Source organism: Lathyrus oleraceus, chromosome 3 (genome assembly GCF_024323335.1).
Source record: "Lathyrus oleraceus cultivar Zhongwan6 chromosome 3, CAAS_Psat_ZW6_1.0, whole genome shotgun sequence".
Classification (NCBI taxonomy): domain Eukaryota; kingdom Viridiplantae; phylum Streptophyta; class Magnoliopsida; order Fabales; family Fabaceae; genus Lathyrus; species Lathyrus oleraceus.
This window is the reverse complement of record NC_066581.1, coordinates 287,216,153-287,232,465: the sequence shown is the minus strand read 5'-3', so window position 1 is coordinate 287,232,465 and position 16,313 is coordinate 287,216,153. Positions and strand designations below refer to the sequence as shown.

General features: G+C 40.0%; 1 long non-coding RNA gene across 4 annotated transcripts; it reads left to right on the top strand.

Moving 5' to 3' along the window:
* The first annotated feature begins 734 nt into the window (after positions 1–734).
* Positions 735–15,250, top strand: LOC127127098 (uncharacterized). Of its 4 annotated transcripts, none has more exons than XR_007805223.1 (6): positions 735–917; positions 13,794–14,077; positions 14,185–14,293; positions 14,384–14,510; positions 14,646–14,763; positions 14,857–15,250. It is a non-coding gene; the product is annotated as an uncharacterized LOC127127098 (long non-coding RNA). The 4 variants fall into 4 exon arrangements; XR_007805222.1 differs by lacking the exon at positions 735–917 and adding an exon at positions 12,291–13,609; XR_007805221.1 differs by lacking the exon at positions 735–917 and having other exon boundaries at positions 12,291–14,077.
* Positions 15,251–16,313: the final 1,063 nt, after the last annotated feature.

Sequence of the window (16,313 nt, the reverse complement as noted above, 5' to 3'; positions counted from 1 at the left end):
AAAGAAGATTGGTGATCAGCTTGTCCCTGAGACTTCTTTTGAGTCCGAGATCTGATGCATCCGAAGGAAGTACGCGTCTGTAGCTAGATCTTCTGACATTGTTGTTATGGATCCTTAGGATGACTAGTCTCCTTTCCTCTTGTACTTTGTATTTTTGGTTTCTGAAATTGTACTCAGTGTAATCCTTCCAATTATATAAATAAAAGAGATTTTTATGGTCAATCAAATTATGCAGTTGTTATTATGTATTTACAAATAAAATAGTAAGTTTCTTGAAAATAAAAACAATCAAGCATTGTATTTCATGCATCATTTGCATAAGCAGGTTTCTCTTTCTCCATATTTCTTATTGGTTCTTCTTCTATGCTTCAGCCAAGCTGACGCATCGATACAATACAGACGCCAATCATCCAAGAATCATGGAACATCTAGAGCAAGAGAAGAGAGACTTAAAGAACAGCGAGGTTTAATGGTGACGGCAAGTGGGTTTTGACGGTGGATTTGGGTCTGTTGTGATGGGGTTTGAGGTTGAAGAAGGTGGAGGATGGTGAATCATGGCGGAGATAGGTGGATTCGCCGGTGGGTTGGTTATGAGCGCCGAGGATAAAGGTAGTGACGCGATGGCTTTCAGCGGATGGAGGAGAGTTAATGGTCGATTGAAGAAGAAAAGGGAGATGGTGATGGTTCTGTGCGTGGGAAGTAGATCGGAGGGTTTGGACAGACGGCGTATGGTTGAAGTGGGATTTCGGCAGGGTAACGGTATATTTCTTCCTCTCCTTTTTTTAGTGATTGCATGCTCCTTATATAGAGCGAAGGTGAGCAATTCTTCAATCATGAGCTGGCAAATCCTAGCAAGATCATTCCGTTAGGATAGAATTTTCTTAGAGATTTGGTGGGGACCAGGGTGATTGTCACAGGTAAATTTCTCTTTGTCTGTAGTGTAGCCTTTCAACCTTCTAGAACTCATGGCTTTTTAGAAATGACTCTTTACCGCTGAAACTTTATCCACTAATGATTCCTTTACCGTGGTAAAAACTTGATTCTTCCTTCTTTTACTATCAAGTGTTTTCAAATCATATTTTCAACCTGTGTTTGCCGTAGGTGTACAAGGCAACATGATATCTGCTCAGTTCTGATTTGGTTTGGAGAAATTACATTGTAAATCCGGGCTTGGAGTTGAAAGCAAAACAGAAGGACTTGCGTGTTTTGGCTCGCGTTTTGAACTTTTAAAGATGAGAGTGTGAGCATTATTGTTTCAATGCAGAGTGGCCTTTATTTACTGATATATCATGGCGGTTTTGTTTTTTTATTGTGGCAAGATGCAACAATAGGTTTTCTATTATATGGAACTGCATCATTCACTTTACTGGCTGGCTCGGTAACAGGTTTTGGTCACAGTTTAGACTCCTGTTTTAGGATTATTTCTCATACCTTTATTTAAAATGAACTTTGATGGTGGTTTGCCTTCTGACCTGTAACTCTGTCTTGGCAGGTTTATGGAATTGTTCCTTGTCATTGGTTATGCCTGTTCGCACGACAACGATGTCTTTACTTGATTACCGCCTGTTTTGCTACCAGTGAACCGGTTTCCTTCAAGCAGAGTAAGATGGATCAACTATAGCCCTTCTGATTTTCTTTTTTTCACTCTCTGCGCACCTGGATCATAATTTATTCTTTTCTTGTAAGTTCAGAATTTGACGCTTGGGAATTAAGGACCAACTTCTGCTTACGATTTCTTGCGACCTGCTTCAATGTGCCATTGACATTTTAGCTTGGTGTAACAGATGACCTTGATCTAATTATCCCGCATGGAATTCTGTACAACATGCTTATTACCATAACCTTGCTCTCACTTATTCACGGTTTTACTTTTGATCAAACTGCTTGTGGAATTTATTCAGGTATTGCAAGACTTATGTCCTTCATATTCCTTGGCTCATTTGTGGTGTGCAGGCTACAGCTGGCACGTTCATGCCTTTGATGTACTTATGGATTGTGCCACCTTAACTTTGTGGTTCTGTTTGTGTTGCTTATGGCTCAGAATGCATGGCAGCTAGGGTCTTATCTTTATGTAATCATTCCACACTCACTCTTATCTTACTCATGGTTCGCCTTGGTGTGAATTTTGTCAGGCTGCTGATCAAACGCTCATGGTTTCGCGCAGGTGGGAAGCTAATTACCAAGTTATTTACGCACCAGGAAATGGTCGTGCCGTTGGTATCCATTGTCGAATTGTCGCGGCTCTTGGCGAGATTATCATGATGCTGCAAAGAGAGGCACTAGGGAAGTATAACTCATGGAACTGTAGGCTCACATTTGGGGTACCACGCTTTTGTAATATGGCAACTGCTTCGTCACAGTGTGATTTCTGTCATTTGTAGAAACTCAGCTTAGGCATACTAGGCTATGATAAATGAATAAGTATCATTTTGTCGCTTGCTTAGATCGTCCATCCGTCATCATGCTTATTATAAATATGATCATGCTGTAACTTTCTATTTTGCCTTGCTTAAAACCAATGTTATGGACTTGGGCCATTAAATGTGGACTTTGAAGTATGTTTAGATGGAATGTTTTTTTTTCTTTTGTTAAAAGGTATGATTGTTATGGATGTAGAATGGATTGATCAAAAAATGGATTTAAAAAATGGGAGCAAAAATAATTGGATTTGGATTTTGTTGGACCATGTCTTAAGTATAACTGTACGATTGAACATGACCTGACTGACCACATGATCACGGCTAATGAACCATGCCATAACTTTGAATGGATCACCAATCCTGAATCAAACAGGCACGATCAGCACTTGAATTTAATCACATTAGGTTTTAAAACTTGTACGGCCGAATGATATGCATGTCATGCTGAACATATGATGCAAATCAAAATGAAATCAATTGTATGAAAATTTAAATATGCCCGGACAAAATTGGGATATGACAGTTGCCCCTATTTAATTAACTTGAATTAGAATGTAAGAATGACAACAGTTTTCATACATTCGTGGTGGAAGGTAATTAAATACGAAAAGACCCGGATTTTGTCCTTTGGAATGCAATGGAAAAATGCAGGAAGAAAATGCAATGGATTCTAACAGCACCAAGGTAATTGGGGGTAGAACGTCAGATCACTGCCAACCCTCGAGTCAACATTTAAATCTTGTAGAGGTTGTTTCTAATGTGAGAGCGGAAACCGAATGGGTTCTTTGGCACCAAAAGGATGACAGTAAAATTAATTGCTATCACCAAAAGGATGATAGGAATTCACCATGATTGTCAGGATCGTCATCACCAAAAGGATGATGGATAAACCGAAATTCAAAAGTAGTCATCACCAAAAGGATGATGGTTACAGTGCCTACAACAAAGATCGCCATCACCAAAAGGATAATGTCCGTCACCCCAAACGGATGATGATTATTTTGGTAAATTTTCCCATTACCAAGAGTATAACATCAAAGTTATCACCAAAAGGATGATAGTTGACTCATTAACTTCAAAGATCACCGTCACCAAAAGGATGAAGGTAAGATCCAACAATAAAACTTGTTATCACCAAAAGGATGATAATAAGTCAGATAACTTCAATAATCACCATCACCAAAAGGATGAAGGTATAGTACAAGATAAAACTTGTAACCACCAAAAGGATGATAATAAGTCAAAACAATCACCATCACCAAAAGGATGAAGGTTTAATTAAAAACAAAACTTGTTACCACCAAAAGGATGATAATAAGTCACACAACTCAAAGGATCCCCATCACCAAAAGGATGATAGTAAGATCAAAACAAAACCTTGTTATCACCAAAAGGATGATAATAAGTCAACAATCACCATCACCAAAAGGATGAAGGTATAATTAAAAGACAAAACTTGTTACCGCCAAAAGGACGATAATAAGTCGACAATCACCATCACCAAAAGGATGAAGGTAAGGTCAAACGACAAAACTTGTTACCACCAAAAGGATGATAATAAGCACACAACGAAATTGATCACCATCACCAAAAGGATGAAGGTAAAATCAAGACAAAACTTGTAACCACCAAAAGGATGATAATAAGTAAATAACCTTAAATATCACTGACACCAAAAGGATGACAGTAAGATCAAACAAACCGAACTTGTTATCACCAAAAGGATGATAATAAGGACAGAACTTCAAAACTTGTTACCACCAAAAGGATGATAATAAGCTGAAACAGACTCAATGATCGCCATCACCAAAAGGATGAGGGTAAGATCAAAACAAAACTCGTTATCACCAAAAGGATGATAATGAGCCCATAACTCAAATGGTCACTGTCACCAAAAGGATGAAGGTAAGACCAATCAACAAAACTTGTTACCACCAAAAGGATGATAATAAGTCGACAATCACCATCACCAAAAGGATGAAGGTATAATTAAAACAAAACTTATTACCACCAAAAGGATGATAATAAGTCACACAACGCAATTGATCACCATCACCAAAAGGATGAAGGTAAGATCAAGACAAACTTGTTATCACCAAAAGGATGATAATAAGTCAACAATCACCATCACCAAAAGGATGAAGGTATTGTCAAACGACAAAACTTGTTACCACCAAAAGGATGATAATAAGCACACACGCAATTGATCACCATCACCAAAAGGATGAAGGTAGGATCAAGACACAAACTTGTTATCACCAAAAGGATGATAATAAGTCGACAATCACCATCACCAAAAGGATGAGGGTACTACAAACAACAGGACTCGTTATCACCAAAAGGATGATAATGAATCAACAATCACCATCACCAAAAGGATAAAGGTGAGATCATAACTTCGAAACTTTTTACCACCAAAAGGATGATAATAAGTTATAATAACTTCAAAAAATACTGACACCAAAAGGATGACAGTGGGATTGGACTTTCCAAATGTCACCATCACCAAAAGGATGATAGCTTAAACCAAACTCCATAATCTCTATCACCAAAAGGATGATTTTAGATTAAACTGGACGTCATCACCAAAAGGATGATGGTTGAACCAAAATGACAAGGATCCTTATCACCATAAGGATCGCCGACACCAAAAGGATGACGGTAGGCTGTAATATTTGCAGAGGTCACCATTCACCAAAAGGATGAAGGTTGGACCCGAAGCTTCAAGGATCTTCGACACCAAAAGGATGACGGTAAGATCACAAATGTCAAGGATTTGCCATTACCAAAAGGATAACCGTGATCGTTAACAGGGTGATGATTAATATTATTCCTCAATGGACTTTCACCAAAAGGATGATAGTGAGAAAAACATTGGAAAAAATAAGGCTACTGTCAAAGTTCAGTAAACCTGATTTGCTGGGTAGTGTTGGAACATTGTTGATTAAGACTTGCTTGGAGTATCAACAACAAAAGGTTGCAAAACCAATATTCTCTGTGGTGATGTAGTTTCTGTCAACAAAAGGTTACAGGAAACGACTCATTGAGGGACGCTCAACGCGAAACAAGGTAAGTGTTTGGAGAAACATTGTTTGACTAAGCTGAGGATAACATCTTATCAACAAACGGTTGAAAGATGTAACTCAATGGAGAATGCCCGATAGTAGGGACTCACTCAGAGAAAGATAATGACTCAACTGAGGGTTGGCCTGGATGCCTACGACTAAACCTTGGATTTTGATTTGTGCTATATGCATAAATGTCATGTATGCGTTATGTAATGAGGTGATGCATGTGATGCATGTTTGAATGCAAAGGATGCTTGGTTTGTTTGGGATTGGCCCCCCTTTTCAAAGGCAGTGTATTTTGTGGAAACCAGTGATGGTTGTATTTGATTTTATGAAGGATGCCAACAAGGTGGGCTTTGGGTTTTCTGGTAATTGTCAAGTTCGGTTGGAATGTTGATGGTGGAAGGATCTGATTTCCCGACACTCGGTAGTTGATGATGTGATGAACACGCAATAGATGCGGATACTCTTGGTGCCCCAAGTTTGACTCTTGATGATACGTTGTGTCTTTGTCCCTGAGGTGATCTCGACTTCTTCCTCTGAGATGTCTGGCCAGCCTGTAACTGAGCATAGCGACGTGATTAACGCATGATGATTGTGCTTTTGACGTGCCCTAAGGATTCTTGTCAAGGTATGAAATTTTGACATTTTGGTGGTGAATTCAAGCAGTCACTAGTGTCTGATGCAATCTGCTTGACTGACTTGAAGATATGAAGGGAAACTGCCCCTTGCAACTTGTCTTGCCCCCTGATTAGCCTTTGAGGGACCTGCCCCTGATTAGCCTTTGAGGGACTTGCCCCAGACGGACTGAGTCTTGAAGTGTTTTTCTTCCATGATCGACCGATGCTTGGAAATTTGTATTATACTGACTGCTTCTTAGGTCAACATAATCAAAATGATGTCATGCCCCTGATCCACAGGATTATGAAATGGTTGTGATTCGTGTCAGCACCAACGATCAAGTGCCTCTTGAATTTCCCCTTGTTGGAATTTACTCGATGTCAAGTACTGACCGACAATTAAGAATTGTTATTCAAGAAATGGTGATTTTAATGCAACAGTTATGCAAGTTTTGAAAAACAATCATTCATTTGAAGTGTTGTGGTAGTGTGTGGCGAGTGGACCATGAGTCCAAACGCGGTGTTGATTTTAGCTAGTGTGTGAATGATGTAGTGAAAAGAGAATATTAGCAAATCTCTAGGAGTCAGTTTACTCAACCTTGCTATAGTATGCTTTCAGAATAAACCATACTTCAATTAGGTCTTTTGAAGGTTGTAACGTGGCTTGGTTCATGGTTATCGAAACAAAAGGATATAAGGCTCAAAGTTTATTTTAACCCACCCCTTCTTCATGATGATCTCCAATCCTACGTTCAGTTAATTCACACACATTCGTCTTTTGCAGGTGTAAGGATAAAGATGGTGATTCAAGGTCTCTTGGAATGGCAGCCACCTTATTTCGTTTTTTTGGATGTCGGTGACCCTTTGATTTTGATATGGTGGTCACTAAACCTTGTTTTGTTTTGTTGAGGACTTTCATTGTCTCTCTTGATTTTTGTTTTGATCCCTAACTTTTGCATGGATCACTTTGTTTGAAGCTTTAATCCATCGGGATTGCCCCGGTTTTTGCCTAAGTCTCCTTTTTGGATGTTTGACTTAGCGGGTTTTTTTTTATTTTTTTTAAATTGTGACTGCCAAGTCATTGGTCATTGAAGAACAACAGACCTAGAATTTGGATTTGTATGGTTTCTTCGACACTTCATGATGTGTGCGAAGAATATCATGTGGTTGATCCTTGTATGGGATATTTCATCTTGTAATTCGAAAGTGTAGTTAAATCAACTGAACACTACCCTGCCCCAAGTTAAGCGTAAGGGTTTTTTAGATTTGAAAGAAACTCCTACTTCTAGGCTCGAAGTGGTTAACTAGGGATTAACTCCTTATCTCTCCAGTGTTTGGGGATTTGAAACAATGCCTGTACATCATCAACAAGGTTTTATCCGAAAGCATACAATCAACAATTATGGGTATTTTGTTTTCGTCATCCTCCTTCCAATATTTACTAACAATAGTGTGATAAAGGAGGTGAAGTGGAAAAGTATGTGTTTGTGCTTTTGCGAATGTGATAGATGAGTGAATATGAAAGATTGATTCAAAGCATGCATAATCATCCCATTAACAAAACCAAATACAAATAACAATGTTTAAAGCATACAATACTTAGACAAACAAGATCAAATTACAAGAATGCAAAATGGTAAAAATGGCATAATGATTGCCTTCATTCAAATGAATAGGCCTTCATCTCTTGATTCTTTATTGGAATTGCTCAACTTGCTCAGGCCGGTGGGAAGCTTTACCTTCGAGCTTCACTTGACTCTGCATGCACTGGCATGGGATTTGTTGCAACGTTTGGCCTCACTGGCGTGAATGTAAGTGCTTTACTGTCAATCAAATCTTGAACCTTGTGCTTGAAAGCCTTACAGTTCTCTATTGTGTGCCCTGGAGCACCCATGTGATACTCACAGTGAGCATTGGTGTCGTAGCCTGGAGGATATGGTGGAGTCGCAGGTGTTATCTCCTTCAGAACAATTGATCCATCCTTTAGTAGGTAGGGGAGGATCTTGCTATATGATACTGGCAAAGGATCGAAATGTCTTTCTGGCCTCCTTGCCCTCTGCTGATTAGGTTGATGTTGTTGAGCACGTTGCTATTGATTTTGATGTTGTTGTTGGTAAGTCGGCTGTTGATAAGGTTGTTGATATTGTTGTTGATATGGTGGTTGATATGGTGTTGGGATGACCGCGTCAACCTGAGGGTAAGGCGTATGAGCATACGGATGTGCCCTATATCCTCCTCCTCCCATTATGGCATTGGTTTGACCTTCTGGCTTCTTTGGGATTAGGATAAGGTTTCTTCATCCCACTTGAAGCATTGGCAGCACAAGGTAGCTTTCCCTTCTTGGTCTGGCTCTCGATTCGTTCTCCCACGGAGACGACCTCAACAAAAGTTGGGAAACTGGATCCTACCATCTTTTCCATGTATTGGGTATGAAGAGTTCCCATAAACATGTCAATTAGCTCTTTGTCAAGGAGAGGAGGTTGGACACGAGCTGCAAGCTCTCTCCACCGCTGTGCGTATTCCTTGAATGACTCATTGTTGCGTTGAGTCATGTCTTGCAGTTGTGTGCGATTGGGCGCTAGATCAGTGTTGTACTGATAATGCCTGAGGAAAGCTTCAGCAAGGTCTCTCCATGATTGGACCTGGCCTCTCTCCAGTTGCATGTACCACTCCAAGGATGCCCCACTAAGACTATCTTGGAAGTAATGAATCAGGAGTTGATCATTACTGATGTGGGCGGCCATCTTGTGGCAATAAGCTCTGAGGTGAGTTCTCGGGCAGCTAATCCCTTTGTATTTGTCAAAGTCGGGGACTTTGAATTTTTGTGGAATCACGAGTCCTGGCACCAAGCACATATCGACGGCGTCCAAATCGGGAGTAGTGTGAACCTCCAAGGACTTGAATTTCTCTTCCAGAGCATGGAGTCTCTCAACAGCTGGGTCTGGGATACCTCCAACAGCAGGTTTGACGGGTTGTGGCATGAAGAAAGTGTCATACGGATCTTCATCACCCATCATGGATCCATGGCATGCAGATGTAGCAAAATGCTCATGAGGGTTCATGTTGACCATGGGAACAGGAATAGGGATCGGTCCTCCTCTAGGCTGATTAGGGTTACCCTCAAGGTCAATCACTCCAGGGATACTAAGTGATGGCGATCCAAACTGGGCAGCAACTTTCCTAGCTTCGGCGCTGGTCTCAGCGACCTTCTCCTTCTGGGCCAAGAGTAACATGGTTTCCAGCAAGCGATCCATCTTTGCCTGCATGGAGTCAATGTCGATCCTCATCGAAACCTGGTTTGCATCCAACTGTTCAAGTGTCATCTTGTAATTGCGGCGTGTCTCGTACCGGTGTCGAGTAGTCAGCGTTACTGGACAAAGGGTAGAATATGGCGTAAGTTTTTTGTTCTGGATAATGATATGCAATGCATGTTGATGATATACAAATGCATGAAATTTTGCCATGTTTTTTTTTGCAAAGGAATACCAATACTCAAGATCATCCACACGTCAGGTACGTCAGGATAAAAAGGAAGCAGCAAAGGTTTCTCTGATCATAAGAAATTCCCCAAAGGTAGGTTCTAAAGTTATGTTTTCAAGGAAGGAACTTAGACTCACAGATCAAGTTCAAAACTTCCTCGCAATGGTGGGCTAGCCACATCGTGATGGGAGTTCTGAAATGATCTAATCTAAGTCGGATTCTCATATTGTACGAACAGGGTGTAGACCCTTCGGTTCAATACTACACAATCACCAATCATGAAAACAAAACTTGGGTTTAAGGCGAGGTCCCTAGAGTCACGGATCGTGTTTAGAACCTCCCCCACAATGATGGGCTAGCCATATTATGATGGAAACTCCAAACAGATCTACTCTAGGTGGAGTCTTCGTATTGTCCCAATGAGGTGTACACCCCTCGGTTCAATACTACACAACTCCGGGTTCTAAGTTCTTCTCGAAGCTCGAGTATGAAGCTTATCTCACAGCACACATCAAGTCCCATATCAAAGTATCAAAAGACATTACATACAAGCAACATAATAAAATACAAAGAAACAAGCACGAAAGATAAGAACATCTTCTAACAGTCATAACAAAATCAAACTAAGTTAGGCTAGACTCTCTCTTGCTTGGAGCAGGGTCCCCAGCAAAGTCGCCAGTCTGTCGCACCTCGAAAAAATGCGATCCCTCGCGATGGAACGCGGAAAAAATATTAGTTCGAACAGAGTCGCCACCGAACTTTATTCATTCCAATGAAGGAATAGGAAAATATCGAGAAAACCTTTGAGAAAAGAATAATGGTCGTCGCAACCATATTCGGGTTCGGGAGTCGATTACGCAAGGGGAAGGTATTAGCACCCCTTACATCCGTTGTACTCAACGGGAACCTTTTAGTCTGATTTTGCTATTTGACTGTTAATTGAATGTTATTCGCTTGCTTCGAGTGATTAGAATTGATGATAGATATGGATGAAGACCTCAAGAGGGGGAAATGAGAGGTTTTTTATTAGTGTGCTCGCGAAGATACAACAATCTCCTGCCTACGTATCCTTATGGTGCAATAAGGAAATCAGAGCATTCGTAGTTCGGGCCACTACGAATATTTGGTGTGTTTTGTTTTGATGAACGACTGTGTAAGTCGGCGTTCTAACGGCTAAACGCTGGCTTGTCTACTCTCGGGGGAGGCTCTAGCACTGGTTTGTTGTGCGCATTAGAAAGGATTGACAGTGTTCTTTTGAAAGCAATTTTGGTCACGCGGGGGTGACGATTTGAATTGATGTGTTTGGGTTTGATTGGTTTCGATCGCTCGGGGGCGAGAAGTTAGGTTTAATGTTGGAGATGTTTTTGAAAAACGACGAAAGATTGAGCAATGTGGTGTACACCAATCATCCAATTCTTTCGAGGAATAATAAGGCGACCGCCTTCTACTCCCTTTTCGTTTGAATTATTATCAAAAGTTTGTTTGCGGACGTTGAATATGCACGGTAGTGAGGCGTACGCCTCCTACTTGCTTATTCAAGGAATAATGAGGCGTACGCCACTTATTCCCTTATCCAAAATTATTTAGCGTGTTTTAGTCGGAAGTCGATAATTTGTGCAATATGGCGTACGCCAATTATTCAAATAATCGAGAGATGGCGAGGCGTACGCCTCTCATCTTTTATCATCCGAAGTTTAAATTGTAAAAGATATGTTTAGATGTCGTATTCGATTTGCGAAAATAGTTTGAATTTATTCGATTGTGTTTTAATTTGATGACGAAGATTCGAGCAATGTGGCGTACGCCAATTATTCGAATAATCGAAAGATAGTGAGGCGTACGCCCCTATCCTTTTTTCATCTGGAATTTAGAATTAAAAGGATTTAGAATTTATATTGATTTAGAAAATGTGATTTGAAATTGTATGATTATTAGGGTTTTATTTGAATGACGAAAATTCGAGCAATATGGCGTACGCCAATTATTCGAATAATCGAGAGATAATGAAGCGGATGCTCACTATTCTCCTTTTCATTCAAAGATTAATAGAGCTTTTAGAATTTATAATTAATTGGGGGAGTGATTTTAATTTTATGGAGTTTTAGGGTTTTAAATGAATGGCGAAAATCCGAGCAATATGGCATACGCCAATTATTCGAATAGTCGAGAGATAGTGAAGCGGAAGCTTACTATTCTCCTTTTCATCCCAATGTTTATGTTTAAAAGAGAAAATTCTTTTGAAATTGAATGGTTTGAAAAGTGGTTTGAATTTGTGTTTATGAATGAAATGAATTTTATTTAGTGTATTATTTCATCTACTCGATTAATCAATAACCAAGTAGGTTTCATTGTAAGGAAGCCCAAGAGTAAGCTATGTGAGGTTGATGGCGATGCTAAGAGCAATCGACTTACAAGGGTATTTGAAAGTGGGCTCGATATTTAAATCGAGAATTGTATGATTTGTGGTTTTTGAAATTGGTTTGTGTTGATGACAAAATGGAACAAAATGATGTGAAGTAATAATTAAAATTCGATTAAATCACTTATCTAAAATAGTCAGAAATAACTATCAAACATATTTGATTTAAACCAAATATTCGAGATGGTTAAAATTAATTATTAGGATTAACTAATTTAAACAAATCTTGATTAATCAATTAGTTTAATTAAAAAAATGATCGAAGTAAGTGAACCACAATGTGCTCAAACCAATTTTCACGAGATGATAACATACCTAATATCATTCGCAAAAAATCCTAATGTGGCAAATATTATATTACTGTATTGAAAATTGAGCGGTATATTGACATGAAATTGTCGAATCCGCGAGTCAAAAATAAGTCCAATTAAATAAGGAGATGAAATAAAAATTTGTAATAAACCAATAGCAGGAGGGGTGCAAGCAAAGAACAGGGGGGTGATGGTACCCAAACCATTAATTGGGTCAGGCCCAAAACACAATCCAATTACCAAAACTCACTTAACTATACTAATCATGTAATTAATCCCTATTAACAAATGCATAAAGAAGAAAATAAAAAAAACAAGTTTAGCACAAGATTTTCTCAACCAATCGGAAGAGGCAAGGAGTTTTTAGAGCTAAATCACCTAATACATCGCTTCAGTACCTACACATCCCCAGCAGAACAAATCACTCAATGGATCGCTTCAAAACCCACTTCTAAATCACGTTGTTCGCAACTTTCACACTTATGTTAACTTCCCCTGCATCGTCCATGTCATGATCGTCTCCGCCTTCATGATGATGCACCGTCGGCCACGGAACTCAGCGCAAAGATGGTGCTGATGAAGTTTGAAAATTTGTACTGTATAGCTACTGGTGATGGTTGAGTTGCAACATTTGTTGACAGGGATGATTCGGTTTAGATATGGGGAGGTTATGTACCAAAAAAAACTTATTCAATCATTATAATGAGTCGGGTTTGCTGGCGGTTGTAGCTGTTGGGGGTGGAAGGAAATGGGTGGTTGGTTTTTTTACGGAAGTTGTAAGGTTTTTGTGTGGATCCAACGGCGGTGAAGCGAAGTGATGGCGGTAAAGAACAGCGAGGTTTAATGGTGACGGCAAGTGAGTTTTGACGGTGGATTTGGGTCTGTTGTGATGGGGTTTGAGGTTGAAGAAGGTGGAGGATGGTGAATCATGGCGGAGATAGGTGGATTCGCCGGTGGGTTGGTTATGAGCGCCGAGGATAAAGGTAGTGACGCGATAGCTTTCAGCGGATGGAGGAGAGTTAATGGTCGATTGAAGAAGAAAAAGGAGATGGTGATGGTTCTGTGCGTGGGAAGTAGATCGGAGGGTTTAGACAGACGGGGTATGGTTGAAGTGGGATTTCGGCAGGGTAACGGTATATTTCTTCCTCTCCTTTTTTTAGTGATTGCATGCTCCTTATATAGAGCGAAGGTGAGCAATTCTTCAATCATGAGCTGGCAAATCCTAGCAAGATCATTCCATTAGGATAGAATTTTCTTAGAGATTTGGTGGGGACCAGGGTGATTGTCACAGGTAAATTTCTCTTTGTCTGTAGTGTAGCCTTTCAACCTTCTAGAACTCATGGCTTTTTAGAAATGACTCTTTACCGTTGAAACTTTATCCACTAATGATTCCTTTACCGTGGTAAAAACTTGATTCTTCCTTCTTTTACTATCAAGTGTTTTCAAATCATATTTTCAACCTGTGTTTGCCGTAGGTGTACAGGGCAACATGATATCTGCTCAGTTCTGATTTGGTTTGGAGAAATTACATTGTAAATCCGGGCTTGGAGTTGAAAGTATAACAGAAGGACTTGCGTGTTTTGGCTCGCGTTTTGAACTTTTAAAGATGAGAGTGTGAGCATTATTGTTTCAATGCAGAGTGGCCTTTATTGACTGATATATCATGGCGGTTTTGTTTTTTTGTTGTGGCAAGATGCAGCAGCAGGTTTTCTATTATATGGAACTGCATCATTCACTTCACTGGCTGGCTCGGTAACAGGTTTTGGTCACAGTTTAGACTCCTGTTTTAGGATTATTTCTCATACCTTTATTTACAATGAACTTTGATGGTGGTTTGCCTTCTGACCTGTAACTCTGTCTTGGCAGGTTTATGGAATTGTTCCTTGTCATTGGTTATGCCTGTTCGCACGACAACGATGTCTTTACTTGATTACCGCCTGTTTTGCTACCAGTGAACCGGTTTCCTTCAAGCAGAGTAAGATGGATCAACTATAGCCTTTTTGATTTTCTTTTTTTCACTCTCTGTGCACCTGGATCATAATTTATTCTTTTCTTGTAAGTTCAGAATTTGACGCTTGGGAATTAAGGACCAACTTCTGCTTACGATTTCTTGCGACCTGCTTCAATGTGCCATTGACATTTTAGCTTGGTGTAACAGATGACCTTGATCTAATTATCCCGCATGGAATTCTGTACGACATGCTTATTACCATAACCTTGCTCTCACTTATTCACGGTTTTACTTTTGATCAAACTGCTTGTGGAATTTATTCAGGTATTGCAAGACTTATGTCCTTCGTGTTCCTTGGCTCATTTGTGGTGTGCAGGCTGCAGCTGGCACGTTCACGCCTTTGATGTACTTATGGATTGTGCCACCTTAACTTTGTGGTTCTGTTTGTGTTGCTTATGGCTCAGAATGCATGGCAGCTAGGGTCTTATCTTTATGTAATCATTCCACACTCACTCTTATCTTACTCATGGTTCGCCTTGGTGTGAATTTTGTCAGGCTGCTGATCAAACGCTCATGGTTTCACGCAGGTGGGAAGCTAATTACGAAGTTATTTACGCACCGGGAAATGGTCGTGCCGTTGGTATCCATTGTCGAATTGTCGCGGCTCTTGGCGAGATTATCATGATGCTGCAAAGAGAGGCACTAGGGAAGTATAACTCATGGAACTGTAGGCTCACATTTGGGGTACCACGCTTTTGTAATATGGCAGCTGCTTCGTCACAGTGTGATTTCTGTCATTTGTAGAAACTCAGCTTAGGCATACTAGGCTATGATAAATGAATAAGTATCATTTTGTCGCTTGCTTAGATCGTCCATCCGTCATCATGCTTATTATAAATATGATCATGCTGTAACTTTCTATTTTGCCTTGCTTAAAACCAATGTTATGGACTTGGGCCATTAAATGTGGACTTTGAAGTATGTTTAGATGGAATGTTTTTTTTTCTTTTGTTAAAAGGTATGATTGTTATGGATGTAGAATGGATTGATCAGAAAATGGATTTAAAAAATGGGAGCAAAAATAATTGGATTTGGATTTTGTTGGACAATGTCTTAAGTATAACTGTACGATTGAACATGACCTGACTGACCACATGATCACGGCTAATGAACCATGTCATAACTTTGAATGGATCACCAATCCTGAATCAAACAGGCACGATCAACACTTGAATTTAATCACATTAGGTTTTAAAACTTGTACGGCCGAATGATATGCATGTCATGCTGAACATATGATGCAAATCAAAATGAAATCAATTGTATGAAAATTTAAATATGCCCGGACAAAATTGGGGTATGACAGCTGCTCTAAGTCAATCTTTTCCAACGCCTGCAACTCCTTCTCCTCAGAGGACGGTCATATCAGAGGTTGTTTCTTCAACTGTGTCTGCCGCTCATTTCGCTCCTGCCATGCCTGCCGGATTCCCGTGGGGAATGCCACCCAACTTTGTACCTGAAGGTTTTGCGCCTACTTTTTCTTCCATGCCGACATCTAGCTCGGTCATGTCTGTTCCACCACCGGTTGTTCACACTCTGCCTCGTGTTGAGGACACCATCTATCATTCCGAGCCGTTTGAGGGTCCGGATGTTTATGAAAAGATGGATGAAAAGAAAGACCAATTCCTTGAGCTGCGAAAGGAGTTGAAGACCCTGAGGGGAAAATATTTGTTCGGTAAGAGTGTTGTGGAACTTTGCTTGGTTCATAATGTTAAGATCCCGATTAAGTTCAAAGTCCCTGACTTTGAAAAGTATAAGGGGAATACTTATCCGCTCAGTCATCTCATCATATATGCTAGAAAGATGTCGAAACAAACTGATAATGATCAGTTATTGATTCATTATTTCCAAGACAATCTAACCAGTTCCGCTCTGAGGTGGTACATGGGTTTGGATAGTGCGAGTGTCCGTACATTCAACGATTTGGGTGAAGCATTCGTGAAGCAGTACAAAAATAATATGGACATGGCGCTGGATAGGGACC